Source organism: Mus musculus, chromosome 12 (assembly GCF_000001635.26).
Source record: "Mus musculus strain C57BL/6J chromosome 12, GRCm38.p6 C57BL/6J".
Taxonomy (NCBI): Eukaryota; Metazoa; Chordata; class Mammalia; order Rodentia; family Muridae; genus Mus; species Mus musculus.
Genome location: NC_000078.6, coordinates 13,160,090 through 13,187,541, shown reverse-complemented (window position 1 = coordinate 13,187,541; position 27,452 = coordinate 13,160,090). Strand labels below are relative to the sequence as shown.

The following is a 27,452-nucleotide window of genomic DNA, read 5'->3' as shown; positions in this document are numbered from 1 at the left end:
CCAGAATGCTGGGATTAAAAGTGTGTGCCACCGCTTCAGAATTCTAATATCGAAATAAATTATTTCTGTGATGTACATAGAGGAGAGCCATGTCCCACAGTTCATAGAACGATTTCATTTGAAGCACACTGATTCCTTCTTCATTGGCCCCTCCAAAGGTCTCCACCAATGAGGGAGTAAAGCAAGGTTGCTGACGTGTCCCAAGCCAAAGCCTAGGTTGGATATTACTTCATTAAACATCATCACAGGAAGTTGGAAAGGTGACTCGGCATGTCAATTGTTTGCTATGCAAGCACGAGGACCAGAGTTTGGTCCTCAGCACCCACATAAAATGCCAGGTGGGCATGGCAGCCTGCCTATAGTCTTAGTACCTGGGATACAGAATCTAGGTCAAAGTGAGAGACCCTGTCACAGTGCATAGAAGGTTTAGAGAGTTGAAGAAGACACCAGATGTCAACCTATGACCGCCACACATGTACACACATGTACATTCTCAGGCACATTTCCTACCTACTTGAGCTCTCACCCATGTAAAACACACACACACACACCACAGCCTTACTGTGATGTACCTTGTAATTGAGGGCTTAGAGAGTATCTATCTCTGTGTCGCTTGAACACAGTGATGAAGAACTTGCACTTGAGTCTTAAGCTCACCTTTATTGGTATCAGAGGCTTTTTATACTACCTGGTCTATATTTTACAGTGCAGAGGAAATGACTGGTAGCTGAGATGACATATAGTAGCCAGCGGTATAGGCAGGTGTGTGTGTGATGTCTCACATACAAGAAATTGAAGGATTAAAGAAAAAACAAAAACTTAGTTAGGTTGGACTATACAGAGAGGAACGACCCCGAAAACAAACAATAAGACTTTCATGGTAGAGAATAAAGGGCAGAGTAGGAAATGAAGGGACAGCTGTTTTCCTTATAGTCAATTCTTGGGGTGCTCTGCTCATGAAAAGACACATACACGCGCACACTCACACACACACAGAGCAAGAGAGAGAGAGAGAGAGAGAGAGAGAGAGAACCATTGCAACGGGCAACTCACACTGTTTTCAAGAACTAGCAAACACTATGGTAATGTTGAAGAGAGATAAGCCCTTCTGGCTGAGAACAAATGAGTTGTCCCCCTCCACACTTACCCCAGTGTCTTGAGGGTGTGAGGTGGGAAGCCCTTTGTTTTAGGGGCCCCGGAGCTCATGTGCCATGTCAGGTTATTTAGAGAAGGCCACTTAAGACTTTCCTGAGAAAGCTTTCAGAGCTTCTGGAGGCTCTGGAAGTGCACACCACTTCCTGTATAATGTCCACCAAGTGGGGTGATGGCAAAAAGATAGACTGCGCATTTCATAGTCTGAAGGATCAGCTTTCAAATCCCAGGCTTCCATATTTGGAAAACCAAGCTTCCCTTGGTCTTTATATTTGTCTGCAAGAGGAAGAGAATATTTCCAACATTGAGACAGAACGATGAGAATTAGAGTTTTATAAGGGGAAAAAATGTATTCCTATTCCTTGATTTTCCACCAACTGCAATAGGAGATAGGTTGGGCACCATTATTTTTTAAATAGACATTGCCCTGTGACTCAGAATTTCCAATCCTAAGTAAATCCCTCCCCCCAACTGCAAACGGGTATTCAAAAACACCACGGAAGGATGTCCACAGTAGCACTGTTTGTAGTAACCAAAGAGGAGACAATCCAGATACCCAACAAGTTGAAGACTATATAACAAAATATGATCTAATCTTATAATGGAATACTACTCAGCTGTGACAAAGAGTTCGGGAAATATGGACATAACCATAACTTGAATGAAATGAAAACTGCTTAGTGAATATTGAAGGCACAAAAGATCCCACGTGTCTGGAATAATTGGACCCACAGAAGAGGAGGCGGGTGAGAGGTGGTGATGGAGGAGTGGCTGGGAGGGGAGAGGAACCGAGACTTTCGGCTTCGTGGAGGAGTGTGTTTCCACGGGGTCATGGAACTGTGCTGAAGTAGAGGTCAGTGAGCACAAACGTACAGATACACTGAACTGCACTAGGGTGAAATGGTGATTTCATATTTCACATACTTGACAACAAAAATACACAAGGAATTAGAGTCAAGAAGATTCTACGTTGCAATGCGAGCAGAACCCTTCCTCTGCTTGGGCACAGAGCAGTAAGGAGAAGTGTTTCCTCATACCAGCTCTGAGCAGCAACCTGCACTCCCAAGGCCGGGAACACACAGCCTGTGTATGCCCTTGACTACCTGTAGGGTCTCCACAGTACTAGACAAAGGCCCTTTCTTTCTCTATGGGCAGGGGCACAGTGAATGCATAAACATGGGCAGGAAGGCAGGCCGCTTGAAAGCTTCCAAAAGGCCCTTTCTGACAAGTGAAAAATGTTGGTGACTTGAAGTCACAGGGCCAGGCTTTTAACAACCCTGCGCGTATTTATTTAACCCAGTAAATACGTTTATTAGCAAGGCCGCCTTTGTAGAGCAGGTAATGCATTTCCCATATGGTTCTGCTTTTTAGACCCGGCCACGACGGCTCACACCTAGCTCCCCTTCCGCCTCTGAGGTTAGGACCTTGGTGTGTTACCACTTCACTGCCTTGGCCCCTGTGTGTGTATAATTACAGTCTTTCCCAGAGAGGAGGAAATCCCCGGGCCTTGGCCTTAACTAGCCCCGGCATTGCACTACCAAAGGGCACGTCTCGGAGGGGGGAAGAGAGAGCTAATAAAGCCTTCACGTTATTAACTTTTTCCTTCTGAAAAGAATCCTGAAAAATACCATCGCTCCACATTAAAGGCTGTGTGTGAGAGCCGCCACCGCCTAATGAGTCGCTTGGACCCTAGGCCACATGCAAGAGCTTTGGAGGCCCCTTTTAACTAACCTTGATGTTGTGCCAGCCCTGGGGGAGTGTGGGCAAGGCCTGAGGGAGGTTACAGCCACCCCCCACTCGGAGTTAAGGTTTGCACCTGACAGAGGGGAACTGGCCCAGGTTGGTAGGGCACCTCCCAGGATGATATAGAGGTAGATAGATAGTCACAGAAATCATGCAGAGACATATGCCAAGCACCAAGTGTCTTCTTGGTATATAATGAGCCAGAGTCGGGGTCTGGGATTCCCACAGCTGAAGCTTCCAAAGTGAACTGAGGTGTAGCCTCCCTCAGCCTTGAAGCAGGCTGATTCAGATTTTGCCACCACTGAAAATTAAATCACCTGGGGTGTAGCCTTCCGATTTAGATGGCTCTATTGTTATGTCAACTACCGCTGCTATTCTCCGAGACTTTCCAGAGACACATCCTATCCTGCATGTTGCCTACAGGCTGGCTCCAGGCACCAAGAATGGATTGGCAGGGGATGGGCCTCCCCCCCTTTATAAGCACAGACTCTTAGTAAACTTTGGGGCCTTGATCAGAGAAAAATTTGTCTTGGCCTCATTCTTTTCTCACGGGCTAGTCTCTTTCAGCTCCAGCCTGCCTTTCAGGAGTACCCGGTTCATGTAAGTCGCCGGGGGCTTACAGTTACACTGAGGTATAAGCAAAGATAACAGTAAATAGAGCCTCCCGTGCTCGATACAACTTCCGAATTGCCCTGCCCATAGGCCAATGGAAGCATTTCTCTAGCTATGATGTGTTGATGTTTTAGGAAAGGCTGTAATTTCTTGCGCTGGCATTCTGGAAGTCCAGTGGTTATGATAATATGTTGTGGAGCAGTAGACAGACACCTGCCAGCCCATAAGAGATGACACCTAGGTTTTGTACCGAAGAAAGGTCTTGAGGGTGTCCTTGTCTTAGGTTGGGTGGCCCTCTGTGCTCATGCGCCCTGGGAATTAGCAAGAGGATCCTCGGGGATAAGCAGGGCTCAGAAAGCAACTTCCTTTGACCCCTCTCTTCAACCCTGCTCAGAAAGAGACCAAGGGCCAAGTTCCAAGTTTAGACGAGGAAGTATTCTTTACAGAATCCAAATCTGGCTTCCTGGTACAGTGATGTGATCCTTCCTCTGTCTTCTGTTAGATGATTGTACAGGAAGCATGTGGGAACCCACAGAGATCTCATCAGTCCCGTTCTCTCTAAACTCATATCTCCCCTCATCTGTGCAGGCAAACCTTCAGGGTCTTTTTGCCCTCCCAACCTTTCATAGCAAACCCATGCCTTCTCCAGAGGTCCCTATTGTACAACTTTGTTTATAGTTGTGCATACTGGGCACCAACAATTCCTGGGTGGAGGTGAGAGTGCTGGAATAGACTGGGAAGCGAATGAATCTGCAACTCATTGGAAAGCCGAAGTATATACAGTCCAATGAGTGTAGGCACGAGAAGAGCAAGCCTCAGGGAGGATGGGATGGCTGCTATTCAGTTCGCCTTTGCTGTATCTGAAGCACATTGGCATGCTTTGTCTTATTTGCCTCTCATTGTGGGAAGGGGCAAGCACTGTGAACCACAAGTGGGTAAAATGAAACTCCTACAGAATCTGCCAATGCCAGGCATGATGGAGGCAGAGCTAAGCTGGGGTTGTCATGAACTTGTTGGTTAATGGCTTTGTCCCTAGACTCCAGACACTTGTCCTGAAGGTAAGAGATTCAAGCTCTGCTCTTCTGGCTCTGACCCATCACACGTGTCTATGCAATACTGCTTGGGGCTGCTCTTGGCATTCCTCTGCAGATAAGCTGACTGGGCTAGCTGGCTGTTTGTAGTCAAGATACTTACTACATTCATTCATTCATTCATTCATTCATTCATTCAGCAAATACTGATTGGGTGGCTGAATGCTGCAATGAGCAAGACACACAAAGAATCCCTTACAATGCTGTGTGCTCACAAAAACATGTGGCTTAGTGCAGTATTCACCAATGGATGGACTTCTGCCTGTCCATTCTCTGGGGGCTTTGGGGAGAAAGCCGTACTGTCTTCTTCCCAGAGAGCAGCAGAGGAAGCCGAATCCATCCCTGAGCAGTTTCAGCCCCTGGAGAATGCAAGATAGACATGGGAAACTTTCCTGTGTGCCCCTCAGCTTGCATTTCCTGGGTCAGGGCTGGTTGGCTGTTGTCACGCTTGGGCTGGTGACAATGGACGCCACAGCAAAGCACTTCTAGCAGCAGGAGCTTGTCTAGGTGAATGATTTTCCCGGTGACATTGTTGTTTCCCGGACCAGGCACCCACTGTATGTTGTTTATTTACAGCGTAGCTAAAGGGAGTGCCAGTTGCTTCACTCGGACACGGGGGTGGGGTGGATTGAGGAGTCACAGTAATCATTTGGTTAAAATGCCCATATCAACCTCTGAGTAGTGCTGGCCATATGGTAGGCAGAAGGAAAAAAATTGTACCTAATTTTATGTTTGTTACTTTTGGGGGTGGAGGGCTCAGATTCCAAGCCTGTAAGGTACATGTCTTTGCCTGCAAAAGACCCACAGGTCTGCCAAGGCCCGTCATAGTTTCCAGGAGGTACTTTACTGGTTAAGAGAGAGGATATAAAAGCTTGGTGGTCATGGTCTGAACTTTCTCCCACTCCCGAAAAAACCTCCAATCTTCATTAGGCTGGACCAGCCGCTGCCTCCTGCTGGAAGCCTTTTCAGACATTTTAAGGGGAGAAATAGGCCAGTGGTGAAGGCTTCCAGGCTTCAGGTCTCTGAGGCAGCAACTGTGTGTGTATTTGTCTGTCAATGACTGCGCGCTGGGGCCCTTGAAGTTGGAGAGAAGAGATGAATTTGTGGGTATAGCAGACTAGAAAGGGCACACAATATATTCTTAGAAAGAAAACAAACAAACAAACAAACAAACTGCCAAAGACAAATGTTAGGAAAGACTCTTTCCCCCCGGGAAGTTCGCTGTTGCCAAGATCTGACCACTTCAGGAGTAAGAGAAGACAACTCTTTTGAATCATTAAGGGTCTTCGGGTCAGCTTTCAGATGATCTCAGGGGAGGGTGTGTAGCCTTGTGTCATGTCTCACAAGACAACCTAGCGGCCCCACAGCATGCTAAATGCTGAGGTGGAGGTGGGTGTTTGGCTTTTGGGCACTGGAGAGGAGACCCACTCAGGATTTGGGGTGTGCTAGGCAAGGGCTCTGCCACTGAATATCTGCCCAGATAGCCGCCTGCTGGGAAACAGTGTGTCCTGGCCGGCATATGTGAGCTGCTTTGAAAGCTGGTGTGAATTCCTTGTAGGAAAAGATGGAGAAGGCCACCCTGTGCTTAAGGAATAGACTTATGCATAAACACAAACTTGGCAGTTGGGAACCTAAGAGGACTGAGGGATGATAAGAAGACATGGATGGAGAACTGGGAGGAAAGAGATAAGTAGGAGGGGCCCCACAGGAGCGGCTCTGCTGTTGGGGATCTTATCTGGTACAGGGCATATAATAACATGTGTGCTTCCGAAACCCAAGAGCCACTTCCACTTCCATTGTCAATCTGATGTGGTAAGTAGGGCAGTCTCTTCTGTTGACCACAAAGATGGGAACATTAGTGAGTGGTGGGCAGATGCAATCGTGTCCACACGTGACAGAAGCTGACACAGCTGGCGGAGTGAGGCTTGCTCTGCACTGCTTCTCCTGTGCGGTCTGCAGCCAGCCAGCCAGCCACAGAGGCTCTTCAGCAGCCCTCCTCCTCCTTAGAAACTGTCTGTCTTTATTCGAGCCGGCAAGTCTAGGGTATTCGTGTGGTGTGTGTGTGTGTGTGTGTGTGTGTGTGTGTGTGTGTGTGTGCTGGAAAGCCCTGCTTTTGTCCAGCACAGGCTGCTCACAGCTTTCAGCAGAGGATTACTTAGAATAACAAGTTAATGACTGTCCTTGGGTTAGCTTGGCTTGCTGAGAGAAGCAGGCCTGCTCAGGGTTCATTTTACTAGACTCTAATCAGGGTGGGAGCAAATTCCAATCCAGAAGGAAAGAGAGAGAGAGAGAGAGAGAGAGAGAGAGAGAGAGAGAGAGAGAGAGAGGGAGAGGGAGAGAGAGAGAGAGAGAGAGAGAGTTGGAGTTTTTATTCTGTCCAAGCAGCATTAGAAGCATCATGTGGAAGCTTAACAAGCTAGAGGCAGCAAGGAGGTCTACTAAGCAGTGCTGGGCTGCAGACCTACCCAGGTACAGGAGGATTGTGCTGTCTGCTATGTTGTGGAGGGTCAGATGATCTGCCCTGCCCTTTAGGAAACAGTTGGGAGTATAAAGGAAAACATGGAAAGGGAGATGGGGGTAGAATGGGGGAGGGGAAAGTGGGGATAAAGGGGCAAAGGAGACTGAACAGAGGTGCCCACTCTCCTCAGTCCCCACCCAGAGCATCGGCACCCTTGAGCTTGAAGGTGTCTATGCTTATTTATCCGTTCACTCAGTAAACACTGGTGTCTTAAATCCACTACAGTCCACGGGGAGGGGGGGGGCATCAAATGGAACAAAGCCTCTAGGCAAACCGTGAGCTCTCAAGGATAACAGCTGCTATGCTATATATCCAAATAGATAATAGATAACCATATATATATATATATATATATATAAAGAAATATATCCTTAGTTTAGAAAAGCCTCAAGATCTGGAGGAGACTGAGTCAGCTGGTATTCTAAGGACTCTGAAGTAACACAGCTAGACTGGGAGGGACAGAGGGGGAGAGGGGAAAAGATGTCTACAGGGAAGGTAAAGTGACTGGGCTGCCTATGCCATTATTTATGTACTCTGTGTGTGTGTGTGTATGGTCTTTGTGTATGTGTGTGTATATGGGCATGGGTGCCTGTGGAATCAGTAGAAGCCACAGGACAACCACAAACATCCTCAGATACACTGTCCATCTTTTTCATCAATTTCAAAGGAAATTGTGATTATTTATTTGTGTGTGTATATGCATACAGGTATGTGGGGAAGTCAGGGGACAACCACTTGTAAGAGTTGGCCCTCTTTCAACCATGTGGGGCCTGGGAATTGAACTCATGTCATCAGGCTTGGAGGCAAGCACCTTTGCCCACTGTACCAACGCTCCCCCACCACACCTCTTTTTGAGACAGTCTCTTATTGGCCATTGAGTAGTATAGCCTGGCTGAGCAGCAAGCTTCAGGGATTCACTTGTCTCTGCTTCCCAGGTGACTGCAGGGACAAACTACCACACCTGTCATTTAATGCGGGCACTGGGGGATCAAGCTGGAGGCTTGAACTCAGGTCCCCATGTTTTCAAGGCAAGCAGTTTATTGACTGAACTCTCTCTCCAGCCCCATTTGTATACTTTTGACAGGCCAGTTGTAGAACTAGCTTAGAGTGGGGTATCATTAACATAAATCACACTATAGATATTTAACAGAAAATAAGTTTGGATGGAGCAAGGACCCATGATACCACGGTCCAGTCACTGCAACAGAGACATTCAAAACACGCTGAACTTCACTCATGGTCCTTCAAACCTTTTGGGTTGTTCTTATGTTGTAAGGACACTTACCACAAATGCACCACAGAAACAAATTTTAGAAGTTGATACGCTAATGGACACCTGTAATCCCAAGACTCAAAAACCCAAGGCAGGAGGATTTTGAGTTTTAGGACATAGCAAATCCAGGCCAGCCTCAGCTACAGAGTGACCCTGTCTCAAAAAGCCAAGAGCAAAACTCTCCAACACTTTCGGTGTTCAATAGTGTATTGTTAAATATAAATACATGCTACACAGTGGATCTACACATGTTATTTAGGCAGCATGTTTGGAAGGTCAGATCATTAATCACTTCCTTTTTCTCTGACCCTCTGTCCAGGAAAGCCCCCATCACACCATTTGTACTTAAGCATGCTACTTTTTTTTCTTTTGCCCAAGCTAGCCTCAAACTGGATACTTGGCCAAGGACGACTTTGAACTTTTGATCTGCCTGCCTCTACTTCCCAGGTTCTGTGTATGTTCCCATGCCTAATTTATTGCAGTGTTATGGATCAAACCCAGGGCTTTGACTATGCTGGGCAAGTCCTCTATCTACATTTCCAGCTTGTACAGCTGTTTCAGGTCCCTCCCAGATGTGGAAATCCACAGTTTGCCCTTCGCTGGATGGCTTATCTCAGTTAATATAATATCTTCCTGGTTCATCCATGTCTTTGACTATTTCAGGATTTCCTTTATTTTTATGGCTGAAGAATCTCCATACACAAACACACACACACACACACACACACACACACACACACACACACACACACACTACACAGTAATGAAAATTTAGGTTGTTTCCACATTTGTGCTATTGTGAACAGTATCTCAATGAACATAGGAGTGCATATATCTCTTTGGGATTCTGATTTCAATTATTTTGGATAGAGACCAAGAAGTGGGATTAATTTGTAAGTAGCATTTACACTGTTCCCCACAGCTGCTGTGACATTTGCATTCCTAGCAAGTGTGCACAAGAATTTCAGTACCACTACATCTCCAACACCTGTTTGTTTGTTTTTTTTTAATCTATTAAAATGATAGCCAACCTAATAAGTGTGAGCTGATCTCTCATTGGGGGTTGGATATTTACTTCCCTGGCACCCACTCTTTTCATGTACCTGTTGGCTATTCCTTTGTCTTCTTTGGAAATGTTAGGCAGCTTGTATTTTGTAAGTAAGAACTCAAGTGACAGAGTGGGGACCGAAGCCCAACCCAGCTGGCCCTTGCCCTAGCTCTCATCTTCATAAGGAAGGGCCATGGAGCCAGAAGAGGAGCTGAGGAGGCCAGGACCTCTCAGGAGCAGTCGGAAGTGTGGCCTGGAAGGCCCTGCGGGGGAGTTTGCCAAGGGACAGAGTAGGAAGTGGGGATTTCCAGTCTGCACTGGAAAGGAAGAGTTTAACTCAAGGATGGACTGGGGCAGTCCCCTGAGTCCTAAACTTCCTCCCTAACCCCGCAGGAACTCCTGGCTCTGCAACCGGAAGTTCCTGAGGGAGGAAAGTCAGGAATTGTCTGCCAAGAGTTGTGGACAGGAAGTGAAAAGACACAGGTACGGCTAACAATCATGTAAACATATGATGTTATGCTGTCCTTGGTCAGCCTTGAGTCAGTCTGTCTCTCTCCCTCTCTCCCCTCTCCCCCCTACCCCCTCTCTCCCCCTCTCCTCCCCTCTCCCTCTCCCCTCTCCCCTCTCACCTCTCACCTCTCACCTCTCACCTCTCTCCTGGAACTTGGTGTGTAGACCAGGCTGCCCTGGAACACATAGAGATCCACCTGCTTCTGCTTCCTCAGTTCTGGGATGATGTGAGCCATCACCCCAGGCCTCAAACTTCAGTTCTGAAAGAGTCACTAACTGGGAGGCACTTAGCACTGATTGAATTCTGCGGTCCTACAAGGCCCTCATGCCATCTGGTCTTGATGCTTGAATTATACCATCTCTTTCTCTTGCTGCTTGTGTGAGATTTGGCTGCTTAGCAACCCCAAGCCTCAGTTGCTTCCTTCATTCCAAAGCAACCTGGCATGGATTACGACACAGTTTCCTAGATTCTTGCCTTAGTCAATATTTTTTTTGCTAAGTCAGTATTCTGTGTAAGCTCTGCTGGAGCTACAGAGTCTGAGGAGTTCATGAGATGATAGATAACAGGCCTTTAACCAGTCACATTTCCCAGAGCCTTAGACATGACTGAGCCTGCTGCAGGCTACAGACTCCTGCGATGCAGCTGCAGGTCAGAGAAGGCTCTGGAAGAAATTGTTAGCAGTACTACCAGGTGTTCTCTGATTTTGGTCTCTGGGTCAGCAGAACAAGTCAAAAAGACAAGGGTTCAAGTTCTCTGTTTCCTGGGAGAGGCCTGGGGTGACTCCCAGCCTTCTCTGAGTCTCAGGGTCATTATTACAATATGAACATAATAATGACCACCCTGTGGAAAGTGAGGGAGATCTTGTATATATAAAGTCAGTGGAACAGAGCCCCGGAGTGTAAGTACTACTTAACATCAATCCCCATACCAAAGTGACAGCTAAAGGCAGGGAAAAAAACCATACACACATCTAAGAAAATTCCTTTAGGGAAAGAGAGAGAGAGAGAGAGAGAGAGAGAGAGAGAGAGAGAGAGAGAGAGAGAGAGAGAGAAAAGAGACAGGAGCATTGGAGAGGAAGAAAGGAATTAGTGCTGTCAGCGGCAGGTCAGTTTGTCTTAAAACCTTTCAAATTGTGGAAAGGGCTGAGAAATGTGTTTCCTGGGGCAGGAGGGAGTGGGCTGAGGGGGTTGTGCACCTCTGGGATTGCCTGTGCAGGCAACTGCTCAGTGTGTGGAGCATTCCAGAGGTGTGGGCCTAATGCCAGGGAAGCCTCAAAGAGAGGTGAGCCTGTGGCCACCAAGCAGGCAGGGTGAGGCCAGAAACGGACAGATGGGAAGTACACAGGCCCAGATATAGGCTGCAGAGTAGGTGAGCCCTGGGCCATTCTGCTAAGTGAGAGAAGCCAGGTTCCCAGAACACAGAGTGAGGGATCCCCTTGATAGGAAATTTCAGAACAGGAGAATTCAGGACAAGAAGTAGATGAGTGCTTGTCCAGGGGTGGGGATAGAGAGGCCTTCTAGTAAATATTCAGGCCCTTTGGGGCTGACAAGGTGGGAAGTTTCACTACAGGGAGAGCTGTGTGTGTTTCCAGCTGAAGCAAAACTCACTGGATGCAGCAAATGATGTGTGAATCATGTCTCGACAGATACAACTTCATGCATTTGCCAGAGTGGTTTGTGTGACTTTACAGATATGCTAAAACCTACTGAACATAATTGACACATGAATCATATTCTAATAAGATATTTTACACACACACACACACACACACACACACACACACACACACACACACACAGCAAGAGACCCTTTGTGCAGGAGCAGCTTGCAAGAAGCAGCTCCAAGAAATTCCCCTGGTGCAATATACTTATTGCAAAGTGGAGACAGGCCCAGAAGGCAGTGTGACCTGCTTTCTTTCTTTTTGCTGCCACTTGGGGCCAGGGAAATGTGGTGTGAGTTGCTGAGATCTCATGCTTATAGGCACTGTGTGTAAATCCTGTACCAGACAAACTCCACTAACACTAACACCTGTACTAAGTCACCCTTGATTGATCTCAGCCCTAAGGACCCAGCTTCATTACTTTCAGTACACACACACACACACACACACACACACACACACACAAATAACAACAACAAAATATTCAGCATAGTATGCAAAACCAATGGCAAATACCTCATGTAAAACAATATGTTGGAGACGGACCTGTAGGTTTTCGTGAAGCTGGACACTAAGGCACGCTACGTTAGCTAAGTGGCAACTTTCCTGAGTTCCAATGTTAGATGCCTTCATTGATTAATATTAAATTAATGTGCAGAACTTTTTGTTTGCTCATTTGTTTTTTGAAATAGATTTTCACTTAGCACAGGCTGCTCAACTCACAACATAGCTGAGGTTGGTCTAGAACTCCTAATCCTCCTACTTCAATCTTCTAAACAATTAGGATTACAAGATGTAAGCCACTGCATCTTGTGGTGCTTAGAATTGTTGTGTAAGCATTCTTTCTCTCCCTTTCTCTTTGTCTCTTTCTCTGTGGCTCTGTCTGTGTCTGTTTGTCTGTGTCTGAGCACATGCATGCATGTTTGTGTGTCTGTATGTCTGTGTGTGTGTCTGTGTTTATGTCTTCTTTTGTATACACGTGCATGTGTGCAGCTGCAAGAGGCCAGTCTGTCAATGTTGAATGCCTTCCGCTATTGCAGTTCACCTGGCTTTTGAGCCCGAGTTTCTCACGGAATGGAATGGGAAATATAGATGGCCAGAGAGCTCTGATCATCCACCTGTCTCTGCGCCACGGCACCTGACTTTTCCCTAGGTGCTGAGGATGAAAACTCGGCTGAACTAGTTAAAGGCTTACTTAGCACGCAAGCAGAAGAACCTCTCCTCACGCCTGTGCTCATAATTGGAAGAGAACTAAATTTACCTATCATTGAGTCTTTATAATGATCAGAGCCACTGTTCTCACTCTGTGCTCTAAAGATGAGAGAAGTTAATGGCCTGGAGGTCATGGGGCCAGCAGTGGGTGGGGCCCAACTAGAGCCCCGGTCTGCACAAGTTCCAACCCTACCCTTCATCCCAAAGCTGCCCAGGCCAGGATACTATTTGCTTGTGGTCTGATTTTGTTCAGAGATGGCTGCGTCCCAGGCATCCGAGTTTACTGAAATGTTCTAAGAGTTATTGGGAGAAATGAAGCTTTGAACTTGCCTAATATAACACGGGCTGGTTCTCAGGATCATAAACATGTTTCTGAACCTAATTAAAGAGTCCTATGAAAAGAACAGGGGCCCGACTGAGACATGACGGTCGGTCTAAAAACTCCCCGTGAGCCAGGACGGGAGCTTTGCTGTTCCCAGACAAGGGAGGACTGGCCCTCTCTGGGGGCAGAGAGTTAAGAGCTTTCCAGAGAAGAAAAAGCTCTTTTACAGTCCTGGCTGGGGACCTGGGCAGAACTGGGGAGGGAATGTAGGAGGCATAATTGGGGCTTGTAAAACATTTCCAGACAAAATCACTTAATGTGTTTGGAGAATAAAAAGCAACAGTCCACATAATCCTTCCATTTGGACAGTTTGCTAGAAAGTCATGAGAGCTGGATGGAGGATGTAGAAAGATGGCCAGCTAGGGTGCACAGTGGTGGATGCCCCGGGCACTCTCTACTCTGGGCACAGGATTGTGGAGAAGCAGAATATTGGCTTTGAATCTCTGTGCTATCCCTTGCTCAGCGTGTGACCTTGGACAAGTGATTTATCCTGCTCAACCTGTTTCCTCATATGGCAAATGAGGATAAAATTGTATTCATAGTGGGCTGGGGAGATGGCTCAGACAATAAAGAGCTTGTCATGAGAGCTTGAGGGCTTAAATTCAACACCCCAAACCCATCTTTAATATAAGAATTGAGTGGTGGTGTAGAGTTGTAATCCTAGCACTGTGAGCCCACCCAAACAGAAGGATCAAGAGACTTGCTGGTCAGTCAGTCTAGCCTAGCTGGTGACTTCCAGGTCTTCGAGAGATCGTGTCTCAAAAGTAAAGAGAGGCAGTGTCTAGGGTTGTCTTCTTGTCTTCACATGCACGTGCACAAAAGTGCAGGTGCACCCACACACACGATCATACACACTCACACAGTAGTACCTAGTTCATGGCTATGTTGGGAGAGTTAAGCACTCTGTCTTGGACTGGGGAAGGGAATGCTCATGGAGACGTTTGCTCCTTTAATTCAGCTCTGTGGACATGAGCTGGTCCCAGGAAGAGCACTGTTGCATTTCCTTTGGACTAGGTCACCCTGGGAAGCATTCCAGAGCTCTCAGAAAGTCTTTATGGATTCTTTCTCTATTCCATTTCTCTATTTTACTCTATTTTTCTCTATTTTCCCTGGCTTCCTTCCTTCTAGAGTGGTTACCCCAGTCCATTCCAACAGCCCCCTTACAATGCACTTTTTGACCTTATTCCTGTCTTCTTCCCCACATCCCGATAATGTTCCACTTCTTTTAAGAGAACATTCAAACTTCTGGGTCCTCTAGACCCTCTTTATATTTCTGAGCGGCATCTAACCCTGTGCTTGTTGTTCAAGGCAAAGGCTTCCCCTTTCTTTTCCTTCTGAAAAAAAGGCGAGTATTTGCACTTCCCAACTCCCTACTGCTCAGCCAGACAAGTAGCAGCTGTGGTCAAGGGGTCAAGGACCGAGATGAACACTTTTCCCCCTATGAACAACTGGGATATGGTCTCCATCAGATCTTCACTAACTTCTACAGTGAGTATATTCAGTGCTACAGGCCATATGGTCTTGGCTATAGTTTCTAAACTCTGCATTCTGCATGTGAAAGTAATCAAAGATAATGTGCAATTCAATGCACACAGCTGTATTGCAATAAAGTTTTATTTAAAGATTACATTGAGCTCACAGGCTAAAGTTTATAGACCACTATTCTGGACCAAGCTTGCCAATGATACTTAATGCAGTGCTGGAAATATTCTCTAATATCCATGCTATCCAGCATGGTAGCCACTAGTCACTCACAGTATCTAGAGAGTAACCCCCACATAGATAGTACATATTATTTTGGATACAAAGTTCTTAATAGTGGCTGGGCCATTAGCTAGAATCCTGTGAAGAAAATATGAAAAGTCACACTGGACTTTTAGCCTAATTCTTGATGTTCTAAGCAACTGGGATGTTGAGGATGTTTGTATTGCATCTTCTCCTAGCCTTTCCTGACTCACCTTAAAACATACACATCACACTTTTCTTCATTTGCTCTCATTCAAGCATTCATGAAATCCAGGTTTCTAGCCCTTGGCCCACACTACCTACTATTCCCAGAATGCCCTCTGTTCTCCTAAATGCTGCCTTGGTGTTTAAAGTTCACCTCACATTTGACCATTTCTTTGATTTTTTTCCACCAACTCTCCATATCATCTTCACACATTAACCTACACCTTCCTCAGGGTACTAATATCGTGGTATTATCATTTATGTCTTGTCTTTTCTACTAGATCATGAGTTCTTGGGGGAGAATCTTTCTACCACCCTTTCTTTAATGTCTTTGTAGAAATTTCAGTAAATACACAATAAACTGAGAGCATGAGGCCTAGGTGCAAGTACCATGTTGGGCCTTAGCTGTTCAAGACTGAGAAAAATTTACCTTCTTGCTCTGGTCTATGTTTCTCCAGGAGAAAAGCACTCCCAGTTCAGCCTCCTGTACTCACCAAGTGCTGGGGCTGTATGGACCCCGCCCACCAGGCAGACTTTACCTCCATGTTGGGAGGTTGAGGATGACCTCTGAGATCCTTACTAATCCTGAAGTTTCCTTCAATTCTGCTCCCTTCCCCTGTTGGAGACCGCTAGTCAGATAAATTGAGAGAAGGCAGAACTTTTCCCTAACAGTTATGAAAAGAAAGGCTTGGCTTTATAAGCAGTCTGACGCATAGAAGTTTCTGACTCATTTAAGGTAAGTTTGTGAATTTCAGATAGTTCTTGAAAAGGGGGACAATGGGACCAAATTTCAGTAACCCAAAGGCTGGACTTTATAAAGTATCTTCTTATCAAAGGCATCCTTCTTAATTTCAATTTCTAGTCTAACAAAAAAGCCAAAAGTAGCACTGCTGTGGATTTTTCCTGAGCTGCTGTGTTATAGTCTTCTATGGGCACTGAGCTGCAGAGTCCAAAAGGGTCCCTGTCTTCCCACCTTGCTGCCTTTTTCATCCCTTGCCATTCCCTTCTACCCCAGTCTGAGCATCTTGTCTCCCAAGAACAGCAATGAGAAACTGCACCCATGGGGGGACTTAGATAACACCTTGCTTGGATAAGTAAAGAATCCAACAGTATAAATAGCAAATTGAAATTCTTTCATTGTGAGGGTTCAGACTGTGAAATTCCTTATTGCTCTAAGGATAGCTGACCTGAAATATCTATAACTATCATGCAAACAAATCTACTAACAATGGAAAGAATTTCTACACAAACTACAAATACGTAGTAATATTAAACATGGGCAAAGTAAGGTAAAACATATACAAGTACATTATAGGTTTGCATACTTGAAAAATATTGTGATTAAATATATTTTGTATCTTATATGAAGGTATATGCTTTTACAACAAGATAAAAATTATGTCCATCAGAAATTTGTGAAAGTGGTTTTGAAAATACAAAAGGCTAGAAATGATTGAAGTGGGGTCCAATAGGAAGACTGATTAGTGAGTTACAGTGTAGTGTAGCCATCAAAAAGCGTAATCCTGAGAACTGTTAAGATTATAGTCTGTAGACAAAAAGTGTTCATGATTGAGGCTCATGATTGATGATAGAATTCAAATTGCATAAGTTGTACTACATCCAGTGATTGAATTTATAAAAATATTGTCCCTATATGAATCAAGACCAGAAATACAAAGGTCAAAAGATAATCACATGTTAGAATAAAGCAGAAAACAGAATTCATATATGTGTGTGTGTGTGTGTGTGTGTGTGTGTATGTGTGTGTGTGTGTATCTGTAGATGTGTATGTTTGTATATGTTTTATATATGTATTATTTCCTGTGATTACTGATCGATGAACCAAAAATGTTTTAATTGTTTCCACCATATTCATTGAATTAAATTATTTTGACATAAAATATGCTTTGTATTATTAGGGCTTAATAAAGACAAATGAAAGATAAAAATATAGAGAGCCAAATAGAACAAACAAATATTTATCTGCTACCTATCAGATCTGAGTATTTTAATATAGGCTTGGTTCATATACTAAAAATTATAGCATTATAGATACAACTAAAGCCCCTAGGGTTAAAAAAAATAGGGATCCATTTGTTTAATAATTTATTTTACTATAGCATCTTTTTATATTAATAACTTTCACAAAGAGAAAGGTAATAAGTTTTAAATAAGTTTGGTGTCTCTGCTTAGATCATGGATCAGAAAGTAGATGCCGTATCTCTCAGTATAGACATTTGGTGAATATCTTAACTTATCTGACCTTTGATTTTCTTGTATATTAAATTAGGCGGAAGAGATTAAATGCATTTTAGAAGGTAACCACATAAATCAATGGTGTCTTAGAGGCCAGTGGAAGAATTTCAAAGAAAAATAGGGGTCAGCCAATTTTTGTTGTAAGTATGATAAAGAGCTTAACAGTAAACCAGAGTCACAGCCTGGGAGGGGGAGGGGGAGGGGAGGGAGAGGGTGAGGGAGAGGGAGAGGGAGAGGGAGAGGGAGAGTTCCCCATGTCAGTTGCTTTATTGCTGCTGTGACAAAACACCCAATGAAAAGAGCAGGGTTCATTTGGCTCACAGCTCTAGGGAAAGTTCATCATAGTTGGAAAGCCTTGACAGCAGGACCTGGGGCAGCTCCTCCTAGTGTATATTTGTGAGAAAGCTGAGAGATGGATGCTGGTACCCAACCCACTTTCTTTATATTTGGCCTTGGACTTTATCCCATGGAATGGTGCAAACTACATTTCGAGTGGGTCTTCTCACCTCAAACTAGTCTAGGACCTTCCTACAGGTGTGTGCCAGAGGCTTGTCTTTTAGGTGTTTCTAGATCCTGGAGTGTTGACAATCAATATTACCATCACATTCTCTCATCTCAGAGCACAAGGGATGGAGAAGTGTACTACTGGAGAGCTAGAGTCTTAACTTATCTGTGCTGGTATTTCAAAGCTTGCCTCCCTGTGTGTGTCTGACACCAGTAGTCTTTTCCCATGTTTTCTGATCTCTATACTTGCTTCACAAATTCTCATGGCTCAGCACATGAGCCATCAGAGACCCCCAAACCCTTCATTGGTTGTCTGTACTTCCTGCCTTCCCAAACCAGACAGATGGCTCTCTGATTTTTTCCTGGAGGAAGCTCCATCAATGACTGTCCAGTCACTGGGAAGGAGATGGGAGGAGGGACCCACTTCTGATAGGCATGGTCTCCAGATTGCTCACAGGAGTAGACATGCTTCTCCATCGGCAGAAAGGGGAAAAGCCCTAAGTGAGTTACCTGAAACTAACCCTCAGATGCTTCACAAGAAGAAAGGAAGAAGTTTAGAGAAGGGAAGAAGAAAAGCATGAAGTTTCTTTCAGAAAATATCAGTAGTGTCCTTAGGGTCAGGGCAATATGCCCTCTTAGTCCACTGACAAGGTCTCCCTCTACCTTCCGGAGGCTGAGGGCCTGGGTGTAACCTCCATTACTCTTCTCTGGGAATAGGTCAGGCTCCAACATTCAGAAAATCCACAAAATGAGGAAGAGACCTTCCTGTTACAGAGACTAACCAGAATGTTCCCTTGGGTAAAGTTCTGAGGGTCAATTAATGAGTTCTGAAATGGGAGAGATCACTGTGTTGTCAAGGACTGGTGGCTCTTTCCTGGAACAGTTATCAATTGCTGTATAAATGGCCACCCCAACCTCAGTGACAGAAAGGAACATAATCACTGGGTTTGCTTCAGTGTTTCTAAGCTGTCTGGTGCTCCTGGAGGAAGTTGACTTGCTAGAGCAACTTTACTAAGATAAACCCCTAGAATCCTTAGAAGGCCTTTGTCTGCCCAAGAAGTTCTAGGAAATATCATCTTAGGTATCTCTGGGGACTTATAGTACCATCCTAGTTAAGGCTGGAATCACAATTTTCTACCTGGGAGGACTTAGAAATAAAAAGCATGTTAATTTTTTAACCTAACAAAATCTGGCTTTTTGACCTTGTCTTTCCTCTCACATTTTATTGTAGTTAGAAAAAAAAATCTGATGGCTCTTTTAGTGTACTGCTTGGAACTTTCTCAGTTGGCTTGAGACCATCAAGTACCTTCTTCTGCTCTGTTATTGCAGACTACAGGGCTGCCAAACTTTCAGCCACCATAACACAAAGGGCCCTTGTACATGAAGACTCCTATAACATATTCATGATTTCCCTGAATGCCTCATTGATAGTCTTCTCAAGTCCCTTAAGATTTTCACTAATATTCTCTGGGAGGCTTTTAAGGCTGACTAGCCCCGAAGCCAATGACATATGTTTTAGAATTTTATTATGATAGCACTTGACTTCTAGGTACCAATACGTATTTCCATGTACAAACCTTAAAATTTAGTGGCCTAATGCAACAGCCAGGGCTGGGGAAATGGTTCAGTTGATGAAGTGCTTGCCACTCAAGCATAAGGATCCGAGTTTGGGTCTCAGAAGCTATGATAGAAAGCCAGGCATGATGGCTAAAATCTTACAGCAGAGCTGGCAGGCACAGGCGGGTCACTGGGGCTAGAGGGTAGGATCTTGTCTCACAAAATAAGGTGGATGAGACCTAAGGAATAACACATGAGGGTGTCCTGTGGCTTTTACATACATACATACATACATACAAACATACATACATACATACACACATATGTATCATCACATACATGTGTACTCACATAAACACACACACATACACACACACAGAGTGGGGACAGCCATTTGCTATTCTCGTCTGTCTGTGTTTTAGATAGAACTCAGATAGTTCAACTCATCATCTCTGGGGCTACCCTGAAGCTGGAGCTCCCACTTCAAGAAGGCTCATCCCCATGATGAATTTGGTTGCTTCCACTACCCTATGAACTTTTCCATGTAGTAGTATGCTGGACTTGTACCGTGCATGAAGGTTGCCAATAGAGAAAAAGCAGCCTAAGAGAAAACAGAGCTCATTAGCAAGGGTTACTGCAACAAGCAGACAAGCACATCCCCTGTTCACCGAGCCAGCGCTCAGTCTACCCTACACACTCACTGGGAGGATGTGAGGATGGCCATGCTTGCTCTATGTGAGGATGAATGCCTCAGCTCCCCCTGCCCCCCTTCGTACTCCCACCTCCCATTCATCACTTTGTCCTGTTTCCCTCCTACTCAATTCCTTGTCAGCTTGGAGCTGTGTGTCACCCACCAGTTCCAGCTTTCCTCATGACTCATTGTTCCTTCCACAAGGCAGAAAAATGCAGGTGCTTCGTAGCAGACTAATAACTTATAGCTGGGCTGCCTGGCCTTCACTCCAACATCCCCTACATACTAGGTGTGTGTGGTTCCAAATGATTTCCTTTGGTCTTTCCACTAACCTAGTCTTTTCACTTACAAAATAGTTTATTGTCGTAATAATATCTACCACAGAGTGAATTTTGATGCCCTCCAAAATGCATATGTCCAAAGCTAATCCCCAAGATGATGGTGTAAGGAGATGGGGTCTTTGTGAACTAAGCAGATATCAAGGGTTCTGACCCTTGGGATGGAATTATTGAAGGTTAAAGACTCTGCTTCTGTCAAGGGAAGACACACAGAATGTACTATCGAGATGAGTCATTTTTTTGAAAGTTCCAGGCCTGCCTGGATTATAGAATGATACCCTGTCTCAAATACAAAACAACAAAAACAAAACAGAAAAAAGAAATATAGAAATGTAGTTGGGTAAAATTCTAAGGTGGTCTGCCAAAAAAATCCATATTCCCAAGGTCTACAGAAACTTGGACAAGGAGCAGAACCAGTTTGAATCTTGTGCTTAAGTTAAAAAGCACAGATGAAGGGAGAATACCTTGGTAGGACCAAGAATCTTGTGAGCCCTTTAAATGAGGGTATAAAGATCAGAGAAGAAAAGGGCAGAGATCTGATGTGTGACAGAGGATAAGCAGAGAGCAATGAGACATTGGTGATACGGGTGACGTGGATGGTGGAGGCTGTGTGGATACAATTGATTTAAGGAGCCGAGGAGAGTTGTTAGCCAACATTAATAAAGAAATGAAGATCTTGGCCTTATGCCCACAAAGAACAGAGTTGTGAGCTGAAAGTGAATTCCTAGCTGCAGGTGACCATGCAAGGTGAATCAGGTGAAAAAGCCCAGGTTGTGCTGTGCCTGGCTTCCTATCTAAAGATACATATACCACCACCTCCTCTGCCCTCCACACACATGAGGAAAAGTAGGGGTGGGAGTGGGGCGATCGCAGTTGAGCATATCCCACCCAGAGGCAGAGTAGAGCATGCATGCTCACAAGTTAACTCTCGTGCTTACACCCAGCTCTGTCTCTCCATTTTTATACAGATTCCACACTTGATCCCACAAGTCCCATTTTCATGTCTTAATGCAAAAGGCACTTACTTTATCTCTCAGTACTCCACACACCCCCTGCCCTCCATAGTTCCTAACAGTCCCAAGACTTCAGAATCCAAAGTGTCCTCTGAGGCTCATGATACAAGTCAGCTCTGAGACCCTATGAATTGAAAACAAACACGTTGCATACTTCAGATATTGAATGGCCCCATACAAACAGTCTCATTCCGTGAGAGAGGAACCAGAGAGTACCAAGGAAAGATCAGTCCAGAGCAACACCAATTCCCAGCAGGGTAAACATCAGATCCTGTGGCTTCATGTCTAACATATAGGGCTTGTGATGGAATAATCTGAGAACCAGTGGCTTTGAACAATTCCATCCTTCAGACCCGGTCACGCACACCAGACTGTTCCCTTGAACCCTTTCCTCCTCTTTCTCTCTCTGTGTCTTTTGACATTTTCCCTTTTAAGGATAGTCACTGAATGGAGGGGCCACCTGGATGGTTAACATAGGACATTCTCTTCGAACACCCTTTTTCAAGTAAGCTTACAACCACAGGATCCAGGTATTTGGATGTGAAAATATCTTTTTTCCTGTTCTGGACACCCAGCCTTCTGCTTTGTATATGGTAAGTCCTAGCCCCCATGTTTTTGACACTGTACTACCTGGGTCTCAGGCTGACTTGGAACTTGAGACCCTCCCTCCCTAACTTCCTTAGTGATGGAAATATAACTAAAAAGAGATAGCCCCCCTTAACACTTTTTTTTCTGGTGAAGAGGAAACAGCAGGATGAATAGGCCAATGTAGGTTTTTCAAATTTATGTCCAATAGATTTCTGACTATCATATCTGCTCTGCCTGGTCACCTCACAGCACTTAGAATAACATTTGGTGGAAACTAGTGCTGAATAAACACTCGTTAATTAATTGAAATTCTAAATTAGTCAAGACTAAACTTGTGCTATGCTCAGAAAAAGATTGAACACTGAAGGAAAAATGAGCACTTCTGTGAGTTCTTTCAGTCTGTCTAAAGAGGCATGAGTTGATGAATGTTTCCGTTCTTGATTAAAATGATTAAGGGTCCTTATGAAACTGTAGCCTTGGAAGCCTTCCAAAGAGAGGCTTCCTCAAAAGGATTAGAAAGGAAGAAACAGAAGAGGCAACTTTCCCTTGCCTAGTGTAGTTACAAGCAAACTCACTGGGTTAAAGTCCATCTCTGTAACTTGCCAGTCAAATGGTCCTAGAAAGTCATGTCAGCTTTTTGGTGGGTGAATACAATCAAATGTTTATCTTGTTGTATTTTAAAAGACAAAGAGATGACAGTAACAATAGTGCCACATGCATGGAAAAAGCTCTTCCAATTGTTTTGTAGATATTAAATTATTCATACCTCAAAACTATGAGGGAGGTATTATTGTTGACCCCATTTCCTAGAGCTGAGACCAAGTATCATTGTATAGTATTAAGGTTTGAACTCAAGATCTGTGGCTCCAGACGTACCTTCTTAGCCTCTGCACTCTATTAATTATATTTCTTAGGACTTCCCTAGGGTAATAAGACACAGTAAGTGATGGAGAATAGGGACTTAAAAAGAGGAATTAGGGTTGCTGTAACTGCTGACACTAAACATTGTCCATGCACACTGTGTAAGGCGTTGGACTTGACTTTAGCAGACCCAGGAAGAAAAGACGTGGAGCAAGAACAAGATCATGCTAGAACAAGCAAGGAATACAATGGGACCAGCCTGATCCTCACAGCCTCCTTCCTTATGATGAGAGTTACCTGCAGTGTCACTTCACTCTGGAACCACATCTGTATCCAGCCTAGGTTGAAGAAAGTGAAGAAAGAAATGAAGATACCATTGTAGCATCCAGGGAAAGGACTCCTGGGAAATGCAGTCAAGCTCAGCTGGGTGGCCACAGTGTAGTCTTTCCATGACCAGAAGTAGGCAGAAGAATCATGAGACTATTAGTTATATGTTGGGTCTTGATAAAGGTTGGGTCTTCACTTTCCTTCTGTGCTTATTGGATGAGTGGTAGATGAGTGTGCCCATCTGGAAATGTGATATCAATAAGTTTTGGAAGATCAGCTCAGCAGGAAATCTAGGCTCCTCATAATTTCTCCCCATTGCCCCCTCCCCTCAACATCACCCCCTCCCAATACTTCAAGTATGTAGAGGATACTTTGAGACAAGTCTTGTAGAAACACATCCTCCTTCACTCCTTGCCCCCTTCTAGTCAGAAGTCAAAAAGATACCTCTGCTGGGTGAGGGCTGCCACAGAGCAGTAAAACTGGGGATTAGATGGTCAGGAGGTTAATCCTTGCCTGTTCCTCCTCTCGGAGGGCAGTAGAATATGATGATTGGAGCTTGCATGATCTGCTGATTAGCATTTCCATGCAATCAGGACCTGACAACATTCTGGTTGCTCTTATCTGATTCAAAAAAGAAATGCTGGAGATTAGTCTTCAAAGGGCTGAGTTACATCCTGGGGAATCAACCATAGTGCACAGGGGCAGCTGAGAGATGGAGGGACTTAATGCAGTGGAATGGGAAGAGTGGCTATGGTGGTGCGCTGGTTGTTCTTGTCCGCTTGACACAAACCTAGCTCTAATTGAGAAGAGGGAACGTCAGCTGAGAAAATGCCTCCATACTACTGGCCTGTAAATAAGTGGATGGGACTTTTTTTTGACTGACGGTTGATGTATAGCCCAGTATGAGTGATAATACCCCTGGGTAGGTGGTCCTCGGCTGTATAATACACAACCCATGTGGAGCAAGCTGGTAGGCATTGTTCTTAAATGGCTTCTGCTTCTGTTCCTGTCTCCAGGTCTCTGCTTTGAGTTCTTGGCTTGACTTACTTCAGTAATAGAGTGGGACCTCAGAGTTATAAGCTAACTCTGAGAATTGTAAACCCTTTCCTCCCCAAGTTGCTTTTGGCCATGATGCGTTATCACTGCAATAGAGACCCTAACTCAGACAGGTAAGGATGAAGGACTGCACAGTAGGGACCTTGAAACTGAGAGCCAGGTAGTTGTGAGTTTGAGACTGAGTAAAGTGGAGAGGAGCAGCAAGCATCCTGTGTGAGAGGCCCAGAACTCAGGCTGCCTTAGGAAGAGTGGGTATAGTGTGAAGGTGGATCAGGTCAGCAATGAAATACATGCACATAAGAACATCCTCACTCCTGGAGAATAAGAAAGGGCACAGAATTCCATGTAAGTGAGTATGGTTTCTTATATATTGCACCACTTACATACTTCAAGCACACTGGAAACACCCCTCAGGTGTCTTTCTCTATCATTCTGTTCCATGTAGGCTCATGCATTTGGACACTCAGAGGTGGCACTATGCAAAGTGTGGTCTTGCTGGAGCAAACACATCACTGGGGTTGGGATTTGATTTTACATCCTTGCCTCATGTCCAGTGTGCTCTCTTCCTCAGGGTTGTGGTCGAAGATGTGGGCTCTCAGCTTCCTAATCCTGTTGCCCTCCCAGCTTGCTGCCATGCTTCCCCACCATGATGGACTTTAACCCTCTGGAACTGTAAACCCAAATAAATGCTTCCATTTACAACAGTGGTTCTCAACCTGGGGGTCTCGACACCCCCCCCCCCAGTATCCTGCATATCAGATGTTTACATTAAGATTCATAATGGTAACAAAATTATAGTTAAAAAGTAGCAATGAAAATAACTTCATGGTTAGGGTTATCACAACATGAGGAACTGTTAATTAAAGGGTCACAGCATTAGGAGGGTTGAGACTACATAAATTACCTCAATCATGGTATTTTATCACAGCCAAGGAAAGTAGCTAACAGTCATCTCAGAAGTGCTGAAGTTGTTTCAGAGCAGTTGGGTGACTCCAAACCTCTGTTCTAGCAGAAGGTAAAGCTGAGATTTTTTTAACCCCGGCCTGTCCAGTCTCAAAGCTCTTACTCTCTTCCACCTAAAAGGACTGTAGAATGGCTGGAATTTTTAACTTTGGAGCCTTTGAATGTTGTTTTTAGCTTTGAACATCTATGAGATTTTGGAGAATTTGGTATTAAACAAAATGTTTTCAAATGTTTAACTGAGTTTCTTACGGTCTTTGAGAGTCTGGGACGTTTCTTTAGAAATGAAGCAATGCTTCGGGGCTGACTCATTATAGCTTTTCCTCTTGGAGGTTTTCAATCCCAGATTCAAAGCAAAATGTTAACAATAAACTGGCTTTCTAGAAATCAATCTCGCTGCCCTTTTTGTTGCTTTTAATTGAGCCACTTTGCAATGACTCTGTGTTTTTGGCACTGCCCTCTTATTTCCCTCACAGGATGATTCCAGTCCTTCTTTTGAGGGGGAGAAAAGGTTTTTTTCAACAGGTGCTTTTAGCTAAAGTCACAATGAGCCAAGAAGGAAACAGCTCATGATTAGCAGAGCTCCCTGAAGCAAATATGAGGGTGGATGGCTGGGGGGGGGGGGGGGATTTGTCCCTTTGTGGAGACCCACCTCAGGGTGCCAGGAGAAAATGCCAGAAATGCTTCCCCAGGGGTCTCAGTAGTACCTAGCTTTTCTATTTGTGATCTCTATTTCTTCTGTATTGCTTCCTCATTTATGCAATTTAACATTCAAGTATGAGTAACTTATATGTTTTCTTGTCTTTGACAAAAAGTATACCGATTGAAATGTAGTTTTTGCATTTAGACATATGGAACCTTGGTGTGTTGTGGTCTTGAGTCCTTAGGTGACATCCATTCATCCCACAAATGCTTATTTAATATAATTGGCCCCAAGTCCATTTGCTGGTGCTCAAGATCCAGCAATGATTAACTCTCATCTGCTCTCAGGTCCACTTGAGCACACATTTGGATCATAGGTCTCCTTCCCCACTCTTGCCACACAGATATCCAGAACTTAAGAGCTCATGGAGGGGTCTTGATGGAGGTCTTCTCTCAGCCAACTGATGCTCTATTTGAACTTCCAACCAGGCACACAGGAGGTATATCCCCATTGTGATGAAAAGCAAGTGGAGGTTCAAAGTAGCAGAAGTCTTTGCCCAAGGTCACAGAGCCACCAGGTGGTAACACTTTTCAACTGGGCCAGGTTTTCTTGAAGCCCTTTCTGTGTCTCATCTTCTGGAGTCTCTGCTCAGGGTGGCAGATATGGACCTGCTCAAATTTCCTAGCTCTCTTTCCTTGTCAAGTAGCCAGTTTGGGGATCAGAAATGCCCCCTCTACTCCCTACGTCTCACCTCCCGTCACCCTCCACTCCACTCCCTTCCCACCCCTACCCCGCTCACCCCCAATCCTCACCCCTAAGCTTCCCTCATTCCCCATCTCCCATCTCCTTTCACTCTCTATCTGCTACTCCTTCCCCATCTCCACCCACTTCCACCCTCACCCTCACCCCAGAAAAGAAGAGGATACCTAACAGTATGTGCTTGGGTGAAGTTAGTAGAACAAGCACTCTCCTATCTCTGCCTCCTGCCTAGCTCCTGTCCCACCCACTCCAGGGGGACCATGGTTCCCAAGCAGCTCTAATGAGAGGTGACATCGAGAGAAACAGAATCTGTTAGCAAAACACCCAGCATGTCACCAAGAGCTGGTCCTTCTTAGCAGAAAGAGCTCTGTTTGCTTGTTTTTGAGATAAGATCCCACTGTAGTCCAGGCTGGCCCGGATCTTACTGAGTGGCTCAGATTGGCCTGGAGCTCATAGCAATCATCCAGCCTCAGAATTCCAAGTGTTAGGACACAACTGCCACCCAAGCTGGCTGTAAAAGTGACCGTAAAGTCACTTCACCTGGTCCTGGCAGAAGGCTGACTTTTTGTTTTTCTTGTCCTACTCAGCATGGAAAGCATTTGATGCTCTGAGGGTATGACCACAGTCCACCACATGTATGGACACAAGTCCACCACAGACAGCATGGCTGGGAGACAGAGACAAAACAGGACTAGGAGTGTGGGAGAGGGTTCAGAAGGGGACTCATCAGTGGGGAACAGATCAGTC

The 27,452-nt window shown here is 44.9% G+C and overlaps 1 long non-coding RNA gene and 1 other non-coding gene across 9 annotated transcripts; both read left to right on the top strand.

The window, feature by feature from the left end:
- Nucleotides 1-6,328: 6,328 nt before the first annotated feature.
- Nucleotides 6,329-25,694, top strand: Gm24208. Of its 8 annotated transcripts, none has more exons than XR_003950167.1 (5): nt 6,366-6,410; nt 9,831-9,920; nt 17,443-17,548; nt 21,947-22,104; nt 23,149-25,694. It is a non-coding gene; the product is annotated as a predicted gene, 24208 (long non-coding RNA). The 8 variants fall into 8 exon arrangements; XR_003950168.1 differs by having other exon boundaries at nt 23,146-25,694; XR_003950169.1 differs by having other exon boundaries at nt 24,304-25,107.
- On the top strand, nt 23,779-23,913 carry LOC115485860. The gene has a single exon (XR_003950312.1). It is a non-coding gene; the product is annotated as a U8 small nucleolar RNA (small nucleolar RNA).
- Nucleotides 25,695-27,452: the final 1,758 nt, after the last annotated feature.